We start from the raw sequence: 10,297 nt of genomic DNA, 5'->3' as shown, positions 1-10,297 counted from the left end.
CCATAAATCTAGATATTATCTTGCTAATAGCTCATTTGCTTGCCTTGTTGTTGTGCCTGTGTGTGTTTCCAATGTTCATTTGTTCAAAGTAAGCTCTTCAAATGTACCCATTTCTGAAATCTGCTCAGAGGGATGGGTTTTACATCGTTCTGGATACACAGTGAGAAGAGAGGAGTGTGTCCGATCTAACGAGCGCCCCCGGGGAAAGCCAGTTCCCTCCTACTGCCTCAAAATCCATTCCATAAAGCACGAAGAATCAGGGGCCAGGCCAGCCCGGACCCTCCCTGAAAAGGCGGGAGCTCTCCTGGGCTCTCGCACGTTACAAAGTGACGCCTAGGAGTTCTTGCAGAGCCTCTCCTAGGGGGTGTGGGGAAGGAAACCGCTGCTCTTTCCTGGTCCCAGAGAGGCACCTGTGACCTTGGACCCTGGGAACCACAGCGCCCCCTGCTGGCGGGCCCCGGCCAGAGGCGATATAAGCCAAGAATCTGCCCGCGCGTTAGGCACACACTTGGCCGCGCCATGAAGCTGCTTGGCCTCTACGCGCTCGCCGTGATCCTCCTCCTCCTCCTCGTCTGCCTGCACACGGCGCAGCCCGCGAAGCGGAAGCGGCAGAGGCGTGAGTGTGTCCCGGCGCAGCGGGCTCGCGTGTGGCTGGGGTGGGGGAACATTCCTGGGAGCGGTCCCGGGGACCTGCCGGCCTCGATGCCTGGCCACGACGCTCCGGTGCCCCCACCTCACCCTGTGGCATTTCTCCCCAGCTTACCAGAAACCTGGCTATTGCCCAGAGTTTCTTCTTGAATGCCCCTTCACCCTCTTGCCTGCGTGCAAGCGCGATAAGGGTTGCCGCAGGACGAAGAAGTGTTGTTTCTACAACTGCAAGAAGCAGTGTCTGGAGCCCTTGACAAGCTGGGATTGAGGTGAGACACCGCCACCCCCGCCCCAACCCCGCGTCTGCTGCTCTAGCCTCTGCCCCAGGAATGTTCCCGAAGAACACGGTGTCCCGGAGGGAATCGAGAACCGTCACTGCCCTGAGAAACCTTGGAGAACAGAGCTTTACAATTGGGATCTACCCTGAAATTCGTCTCGTGGGCCCTAGAGAGGGAGGCCCCAAGAACCCCTTCCGAGGAAAAGGCGCAGTTTAATTTCCTGTAATAGACATCACGCCTTTCTTTTGAATGGTGGTGCCGTTTGGATGAAGTGATCTCCAAGCCCCTCAACTGTTCCCGAATTTTTAGTATGATTATTTTCAATTGCCATTGTTTTTTCTTACAGCTTATAATAGTGACTTTCCTCTCCACATTAAAAATGTGAGGTAAGGGATTCTAAGATTCTCATTCCTGAGGATGTCTCTCCTGGAATTCTCTCTCCCTTGTCCCTGATTCCTGGGCAGCACCTCCCAGTGCCCCTGGGAAGAGAGTCGCTGGCAGGATTCAGGCCCTGGGTGGTCTGGGGACCCAGTCTATGCCCCCCACCCCGCTACAGTTTGCACCTTCCCACATCTCTGATTCCCTCCTCTCTCCCCAGGTAGAAACCCCTTCTTAACCAGACCTGAGAAGACCCATGGCACCGGCTGAGACCTGGATAACTGACCCTCAATTCCTCCACGCTCTTCTCACTCCCCAAACTTCCTTTCATCAAAAGTTAAATGCTTATTAATATGAAAACAACAGAAAGAAAGAGTGTTGTATATTTAAAACTACATGAAAATCTATGACTCCTGGATGTCCCCCCGTCCCCCACCTCGCTTCTCTGTCTTTCAGCCTTTGTGGGGGGGGGGGGGGGGCTTCAGAGTTTGTAAAAAGGGTAGAAGTTACTGTTTCACATTTCATTTTGGTTGGTTCTTGCACTTCTGTTTTTTCGGATATGTTTCTCTCTCGCAGTGTCTCCTGACCTTCAGATTTTTTGTTGGTCAGATTCCAGGGGCATTTTTGAGTCATATCTTCTGGGTCTGGATCCTGTGAAAGCTGTACACATTACCCCCAGGTGGACGAGGAAGACGGGTCATTGTCTCTGGTGTTGCTGCCTTTCCACTCGTGCGAGTAGCGTGTTCTCGGGCCACGTCTGGAACTTAGGGCTGGAAATGGAGCAGGTCGTGCCTTTGTTCCAAGCTACTTTAGGGTCTCAAATGTAGACCCATCATAAATCAAGAAAAGAAACACTGTGACCCAGTTTAGCAACCTTAAGTCTTAGTGTGGGGGTGCAGCCCCTAAGCTACCTAATAATGAAATGATACCCTTGCATTTCTTACCTTCTGCTATCTGATTCAGTCTTGATTAGGGGTCACACAAGGATTTCAGGTCGGGGAATGTGGCCTTCAAAAAATTTATTTTTCTTGGACACACACACACCTGAAACAAAGTTTTGTGAAACTGCCGTTGCCTAGAATGTTTTAAGTTGACGTATATAATATTTTTCATCATAACTTACATGGTTGCAAGTGCTAGAATTTTAGGGATATGATGAGTATTTTCATTTAAATACAGTGGCCTGGGAGGCTCAGTCAGTTAGGCATCCGACTCTTGATTGCAGCTCAGGTCATGATCTCATGGTTCGTGAGATCAAGCCCCACGTCAGGCTCTGCAGTGACAGCGGAGCCTGCTTGGGATTCTCTGTCTCCCGCTCTCTCTGCCCCTCCCCCCTTTTTCTCTCAAAATAAATCAATCAACTTTTAAAAAAATAAATAAGTACAACGGGGACCTCACTCTTTCCTTTTGTAATTTTTTTCAATGTTTATTCTTGAGAGACAAAGACAGAGCACGAGCAGGGGACGGGCGGAGAGAGAGACACACACACAGAACCCGAAGCAGGCTCCAGGCTCTGAACTGTCAGCACAGAGCCCCATGCAGGGCCTCAAACTCAGGAACAGTGCGATCGTGACCTGAGCCGAGGTCGGACACTTAACCCACTGAGCCACCCAGGCACCCAAGGGACCTCACTCATTCTAATGTTTCTAATGAAATCTGAAAACCGTCTTCACTTAATAATGATATGTATTAGAAAAACACATGTTCTTACTTTTCCAAAACTTCTTCTGCCTCCTTATTTTCTTTTCCGTCCCTGCTTGAATAATTGAAGCCAAAACAAATGGATGTGTGCGTTCTTTGGAGCCTCTGAAAAGCAGATGTCAAGACAAGATTAGATAATCAAGAGTTTTTTGGGAGAAATGCCTGGGGGCAGGGGTGGTCAGTGGGAGGCAAGGAGACAAGGAGAGCCCCCAGACCACAAGGCAGGGCTGCCTCCTCTGGAGGAGGAGCACAAGAAAGGGAATGGTGGAGGAAGTCTCAGAACACAGAACAATCTAGAACGTCGGCCACGCTGACAGAGGGTGCCTGAATGAATTTCACCTACTATATCTCTCTGAGTGGGTCAGAGATGGAGGGGCTCCTGGCTAGCTTGGGGGTGACCTTCTCTTCCTTTCTCAAGGCAGGAGCTCAGTCAAGTCCTTCTACTGGGCAGGCCAAGAAAGGGCACCCTGGCAAACAGTGGCAAGTTCTTTGTGAGGGCCCCATCTCCGAGTGTGTCTGGACCACCTGAAATCATCCTTTGACCAAACAGCTCTGTCTGCCACATTTCCCTCTGTCTCTCTGTTGTCCTTCACTTCACGTATATCTCCACGTATATGTGTCACCTCACGTATATCTCCTTGTCCCCTTATTCTTCACCACATTCCCTCTCGATATCTATCTGGATTTCTTTTAAGTTCTGGGTCATTTAAATTTTTATTATTGTCTCTCTCTCTCTCTTTCTCTCTCTCTGCCTGTCCTTCTGTCTCTGACTCTCAGTTTTCATCATAATGTTTCCAGATGTTTGTCTTCGTTTCCTCCCTCTCTCTGTTTTTGCCATTCCTTGTTCTGTGTGTCTCTTTCCCTGGGCCAGGAGCCCCAGAATCTGAACCCTCTACCTTCCCTCCTGAGCCGGTGACTCTCATTGCCCACCTATCAGTCTGGTCCCTGGCACTCTCTCCTCGCCCGTCTCTGGGTCATGGCTGCTTCGGGTCTTGAAGGATCTTGACACTCCCCCCTTCCTTTGGGCTTCTGGGTACTCCTTTTACCCCCTGGGAAGATGGTCTCTTGCACACTTGTCAAATGCACTCCTTCCTTGTCCCTGTTGTCCTTCTGCAGAAGCAGAAAAAGCTAGAGCCTGCCCCTCTCCCTGGACTGGTGCCAGGTCTGTCAGCCCTCAGCTTTGTGCCAGGATGACCAGCCATGCTCAGAGAAGAAGCGATGCTGGCCTCGTGCTTGTTACGTGATGTGCAGGGATCCTACGAATGTTCTGGACTTGGGGGAGAAGCTCCTATCTACAAGGAAAGGGCAAAGGCTGAGACTGAGGACAGAGTCTTGGGGTGTAACAGGGCTCGCTCTGTATCTGCTTGGGGACAAGGCATGGCTAGGTCCCTGCCACTGCCCACGTTGTAAATCTTATTTCTTGACTGAAGGGCAACCACCAGCCGGTCCACCAGGGGGCCCACTGGATTAAAGGAATCAGGCCTTCCTCTACCAGATGGTTCAGCCTGGGGGCACTGGGGAGAGGGGTTGGCTTCTGTGGGGCCGGGTGAGGCGGGGCTGAGGCTCTGGTACAAGGGCTCTGAGGAAGGTAAGAAGGGCTAGGCTCAGATAGAGGACACACCGGCCACCCCCCTCCCCCAGCGTGGCCTAAATCCGCTGACGCTCTGCTGTCCTTGGCCGGGGGCTGCCTCACCCCTAACAGCTGGCAGAACCTCTGCTTTTCCACACCACCTCCTGCCGTACTCCAGGCGCAGAACCTAGAGGGTCACCTGTGCCTGTGCTTCTAGGCCTGATCTCTCTGACCTGGGCCCTGGGAGGGAGAAGCTTGGAGAAGCAGCCCTGTCACAGGGCTCATGAGACCGAGGTTTGAATGTCCGCTTTGCCTCTGACTTGCTTGTTGCCTCAGGCAGGTGGCAGCACCTCTCTGAGACTCAGTGACACTCAGTTTCTTCATTACAATGGCCATAATCGCATCCTTCAAGGCAACAGTGGTGCAGGGAATCTTGTGTGCTGCGGAGCTCATGTATCTGGAGGGCCGTGGCTGTGGTCATTCCCCAGGTCGAATGGGTCTAGTCTGATACCAAGGGCCAAACCCAATAGGACCAGAATATAAAGAACTCCTTGGATTAGTCCAATGGCCAGATTTTACAGATGGAAGAATGAAGGCACCGATGCAGTAAAAAGCTAGGATTTGAAGGTCAGCGTCCTGACCTCATGAGCAGTGCTCATGTAACTATACCACCTCCATTCTCCCTCTCTGCTTGGCCTAAGGAAATGCGGGGGGCTGGTGGCCACAGATGCCTATGGACCTGGAGGTAACCTGGCTAGTTCTAGTATGATCGCTCTGACCTGATTTTCTCTCCACAGACAAATCCCTGGTGTATGTGGTCTCTGAATTCTCTTTCCCCACTAAGCCCCAAAGCTTCCCAAGCGTCCCTGATGAAGCCCTGGTTTTATCACTAATACCTCCTTTGGGTTCCAATTTGGCCTGACTCATCTGTGTGCCCCTAGCAGCCTGGGTAGGACTCGCACACTCTGAGTAACAGAGTGGACATGCTGGAAAGGCCCATTGATTGGAAAATGAACAAATGAACATGCTTCTTCTTCATATACAGCTTCATTGGTCTGGTGGTTGGATGGAGAAAATGAGTGACAAGACATCTGCGTGTGTGGCCTCCCTGCAAAAGCATGTGGACTGTAAAGGATAAGAAGCAGAGGACTTCGAAATAAATTTAACCAAGGAGGTGAAAGATCTGTACACTGAAAACTAAAGACACTGATGGAAGAGATTGAAGAAGACACCAATAAGTGGAAAGATATCTTGTGTTCATGGGTTAGAAGAGTTAATATTGCTAAAATGTCCATACTACCCAAGGCCATCTACAGATTCAATGCAACGTCTACCAAAATTCCCATGGCATTTTTCACAGAGATGGAAAAGACAATCCTAAGATTCCTGTGGAGCCACAGACGACCCTGGAGCACCAAAGCAATACTGAGAAAGGATAATGCTAGGAGCATCACCCCTCCTGATATCAGACTCTCCTGCAAAGCCATAGCAATAGTATTGGGGCTCCTGGCTGGTTCAGTTGGTGGAACGTGTAACTCTTGATCGTGGGGTCATGAGTTCAAGCCCCACATTGAGCACAGAGGAAAACAGCATATTACTGGCATGAAGGTGGACACATGGACGAATGGAATGACAGCCCAGAAATGGACCCTCGTATACATGGTTGACTAATGTTTGACGGGGGAGCCAAGAATACTCAGTGGGGAGAGGATAGTCTTTTCAATAGATGGTGTTGGGAAAGCTGGATATCCAGATACAAATGAATGAAATTGGACCCCTATCTGCACCACTCAGAAAAATTAGCTTGGTCCAGAAATGGACCTTAAGCATAAGAAGTGAAGCCATATAACTACCAGAACAAAATATAGGGGGAAAGCTTCCTGACATCGGAACCTACAGGATGAGAAAATATTTGCAAACCATATATCTGATATGAGGGTTAATATCCAAAATATATAAAGAATTTATATAACTCAATAGCAAAAAAAAAAAACCCTCAACAATTAAAAAGTGGACAGATGACTTGAATAGACATTTTTCCAAAGACATACAAATGGCTAACAAGTACATGAAAAGGTGATCAACTTTACTAAACATCACGGAAATGTGAATCAAAGACACAATGAGATACCACCTCATGCCTGATCGAATGGCCATCATCAAAAAAACAAGAGATAACAAAGTCTGGCAAGATGTAAAGCAAAGGGAGCCCTTGTGCCCTGTTGGTGGGAATGCAAATTGGCACAGCCACTAGGGAACACGGTAGGAGAGTTCCTAAAAAAAAAAAAAAAAGTAAAAATAGACCTAACATATGATCCAGCAGTCTCACTTCTGAGTATATATCCAAAGGAGATTGAGTTACCATCTCAAAAAGATACCTGCATTCCGATGTTCGCTGCAGTATTATTCACTATAGCCAAGACATAGAAACAAGTGTCCACTGACAGATGAATGGATGAAGTAAACGTGGTGCATACATAAAATGGAATATTCTCTAGACATTAAAAAGGAAGGAAATCCTGCCATTTGTGACAACATGGATGGCCCTTGAGGGCATTATGCTAAGTGGAATAAGCCAGACAAAGACAAACACTTTCCCGTCCCACTTACGTTTGGAATCTGAAAACATCAAACTCATAGAAACAGATTAGAATGGTGGTTGCCAAGGGGTGGAGGGGTGGGGGAAATGGGAGATAGCCCAAGAGTACAAACGTTCAGTCATGAGGTAACTAAGTTTGGAAATAAAAGAGGAATTAAGTTCCAGGGATCGGTGTAGAGCATGGTGACTGTAGTTCACGGAACTGTATGGTATGCTTGAAAGTTGGCTATGAGAGTAGAGCTTTAATGTTCTCGCTCTAATGACAACAACTACAACAAAAATGGTAACTATTTGAGATAAAAGATGTGTTAACTAGTGTTATTGTGGGAAAAATGTTACGGTATGTTCATGTATCCAATCATCACATTGCACACCTTAAACTTACACATTATAGGTCATTATATCTCAATAAAGCTGGGGGTGAAAAATCAGAATTATATAAAACGCTACAGTTATAGCAGCTTTTTCTCATTCCTCTTCCACCCAATCCCTTTAGGTAACAATTTCACTCATTTATTCATTTATGCTTTATCTTTCTTACATTTTCATTATATATATAATATATAATAATATAAATAATAATAATATATATTATGATATAGAAAAATATATATTCTTATTTGCATTTGTCTCTTATGTGAAGGATAGCTTAGTACATACATTATTTTCACTTAGCAGTGTGACTGAGAATTCATCTCAGCTCATAGAGACCATCACTCGATTTTTTTTTAATGGTGTTGTAATATTGTGTGGATAGATCATAAGTTTATTTCTCTCATTTCCTTGTCTTGCATTTACAATCTTTTGCTATTACAAATGTCACTAATTATGTTAGCATGATTGTTGACATACGTCCTCGGGGGAGATTCCTAGAATGGGATTACTGACAATATAGATACATGCATAATTTGGTTAAACACTGATAAATTCCCATCCCCGGGGACAGCACTCTTTTGGATTCCTACCAGCTATGTCTGAGAAAGACTGTTTCTTCACAGCTGTGCCAATGGAGTTTGCTGTTAAACTTTTAGGTTTTTGCCAGTCTGGTAGAAAATGGTATCAGAGCATAAGTTCAATGCATAGTTTTCCTATACGAGAGGCTGATATTTATTTTTTCCTTATTTCAAGAGCAATTTTAATTTTTTTCCTATGAATCTTCTATCCTGTGTTTTACCCACATTCCCCTTGGGTATCTGATCATTTTCTTCTTTATTTTAAAAAGCTTTTTATATATCAGGGGGATTAGCTCCTTTTCTATGATATTAACGGAGAATATTTGTTCCAAATTTTTCTGTCTTCTGATTTTGTCTATAATTTCTTTTTTCTTTTTCTTTTTTTTTTGACATGCATTGAAAAATTATTACAGTTTTCCTTATATCATTTCTCCAGTGACATGAAATGCCACATTTATCATACATTATATTTCCATTTGTAGCTGAGTCTTCTCTGGAGCTTTCTATTTTGTTCCTTTAACTAATCTATTCGTATACCAATACCACATTGCTTTAACTCTAGAGACATGATACTATCATTTAACATATGGTAAGGCTAGTCCTTTGATACTTTCCTTTTTCAGGGATTTCCTAGTTATTCTTGCTTGTTTACTTTTCATATGAAGTTTAGAATCAATCAACTCCTCTAAGCCCTGGGGGAGAAAAAAAACCTAATCGGTACTTTGTTGAGGTCATGTGAAATTAACTTGAAGAAATTGGACAGTTTTATTTTGCTGCAAGCATTCCATCCAAGGACAAGGGATGTCTTCCTAATTAAGTGTACTTTTGAGTCTTTCAGAAATGCTTTAAAATTTTGGTAATTTCTTATGGTGTTTATTTCTGGTGTTTAAATGTTTTGTTGTGTTATAAATGAAATGTTCCCTTACATTAAATCTTCTAACTTCTTGTTGATACATAAGAAAAGCAATGATTTTTTAATATTAATACAAAATTCTTTGTTGGGTTTAGCATAGAATCTTTTGACTTTGATAGATACACGATCATGTCATCTGCAATGATAATTTTAATTATTTATTTATAATTTTCATGTGTCTAATTTTTAAAATCCTGTACAACTGCTAATTCTTCCAGTATAATATGAAATGGTAGTGAAGTTAGTGGATATCTTTCTTCTTAACCTTAATGGAAAAGGATTTGGGTCTCTCCATGAAGTAGGTCTTGGTCAAGTTTTTAGTTTATCAAATGTGTATATAGTTTTTAAAAAGAATGAATGAGAGTTGACTTTTTGGAAGGTCTTTTCAGCATCTGTGAGAAAATTTTATATCTACTTACATAATTCTGTGCAAATAAACCTCTCATGATTTTGGAAACTTTCCTTGTTGAGGGGCACCTGGGTGGCTCAGTTGGTTAAGCGTTTGACTCTGGATTTTGGCTCAGGTCATAAGCTCACAGTTCCTGGGATTGAGTCCCCCATCAGGCTCTGTGCTGACAGCACAGCTGACTGCTTGGAATTCTCTCTCTCCCTCTCTCTCTGCCCCTCCCCTGTTCTCTCTCTCTCTCTCTCTCTCTCTCTCTCTCCCTCCCCCTCTCTCTCTTAAAATAAATAAACTTAAAAAAAAAGAATTTTCCCTGTTGGGTAGGTAGCTATTTTCCCTTATTTCTTTTTTTTTTTTTCAACATTTATTTATTTTTGGGACAGAGAGAGATAGAGCATGAATGGGGGAGGGGCAGAGAGAGAGGGAGACACAGAATCGGAAACAGGCTCCAGGCTCTGAGCCATCAGCCCAGAGCCCGACGCGGGGCTCGAACTCACGGACCGCGAGATCGTGACCTGGCTGAAGTCGGACGCTTAACCGACTGCGCCACCCAGGCGCCCCTCCCTTGTTATTTCTTATGTTGTATATTTGTGCTTCCTTACTTTATTGATTAGATTAGCTCGCCATTGATTTATTTTTATGGATCTTTTTCTGAAGATACCATTTTATTGGTTAGTTCAGCATACTTTTGGGGTTCCTAACTTGTTACTTTCTGCTTTTATCTATAGTAATGCTTTTTATTTTTCTCACTTTGGTTTACTTTTGTGTTTCTTTTACACTTTTTGAGCTGGGTATTTAATTTATTTTCACCCTTTCAATTTTTTTTTCTATTCATATTTAAAACTATGGATGCT

General features: G+C 44.8%; 1 long non-coding RNA gene across 1 annotated transcript; it reads left to right on the top strand.

The window, feature by feature from the left end:
• Window positions 1-494: 494 nt before the first annotated feature.
• On the top strand, window positions 495-2,500 carry LOC115509631. The gene is made up of 4 exons (XR_003967446.1): window positions 495-616; window positions 759-917; window positions 1,273-1,312; window positions 1,525-2,500. It is a non-coding gene; the product is annotated as an uncharacterized LOC115509631 (long non-coding RNA).
• Window positions 2,501-10,297: the final 7,797 nt, after the last annotated feature.

This window comes from Lynx canadensis, chromosome A3, assembly GCF_007474595.2.
Source record: "Lynx canadensis isolate LIC74 chromosome A3, mLynCan4.pri.v2, whole genome shotgun sequence".
In the NCBI taxonomy this organism is placed as follows: Eukaryota; Metazoa; Chordata; class Mammalia; order Carnivora; family Felidae; genus Lynx; species Lynx canadensis.
The sequence above is the reverse complement of the archived record's forward strand: the minus strand, read 5'-3'. Positions and strand labels throughout refer to the sequence as shown.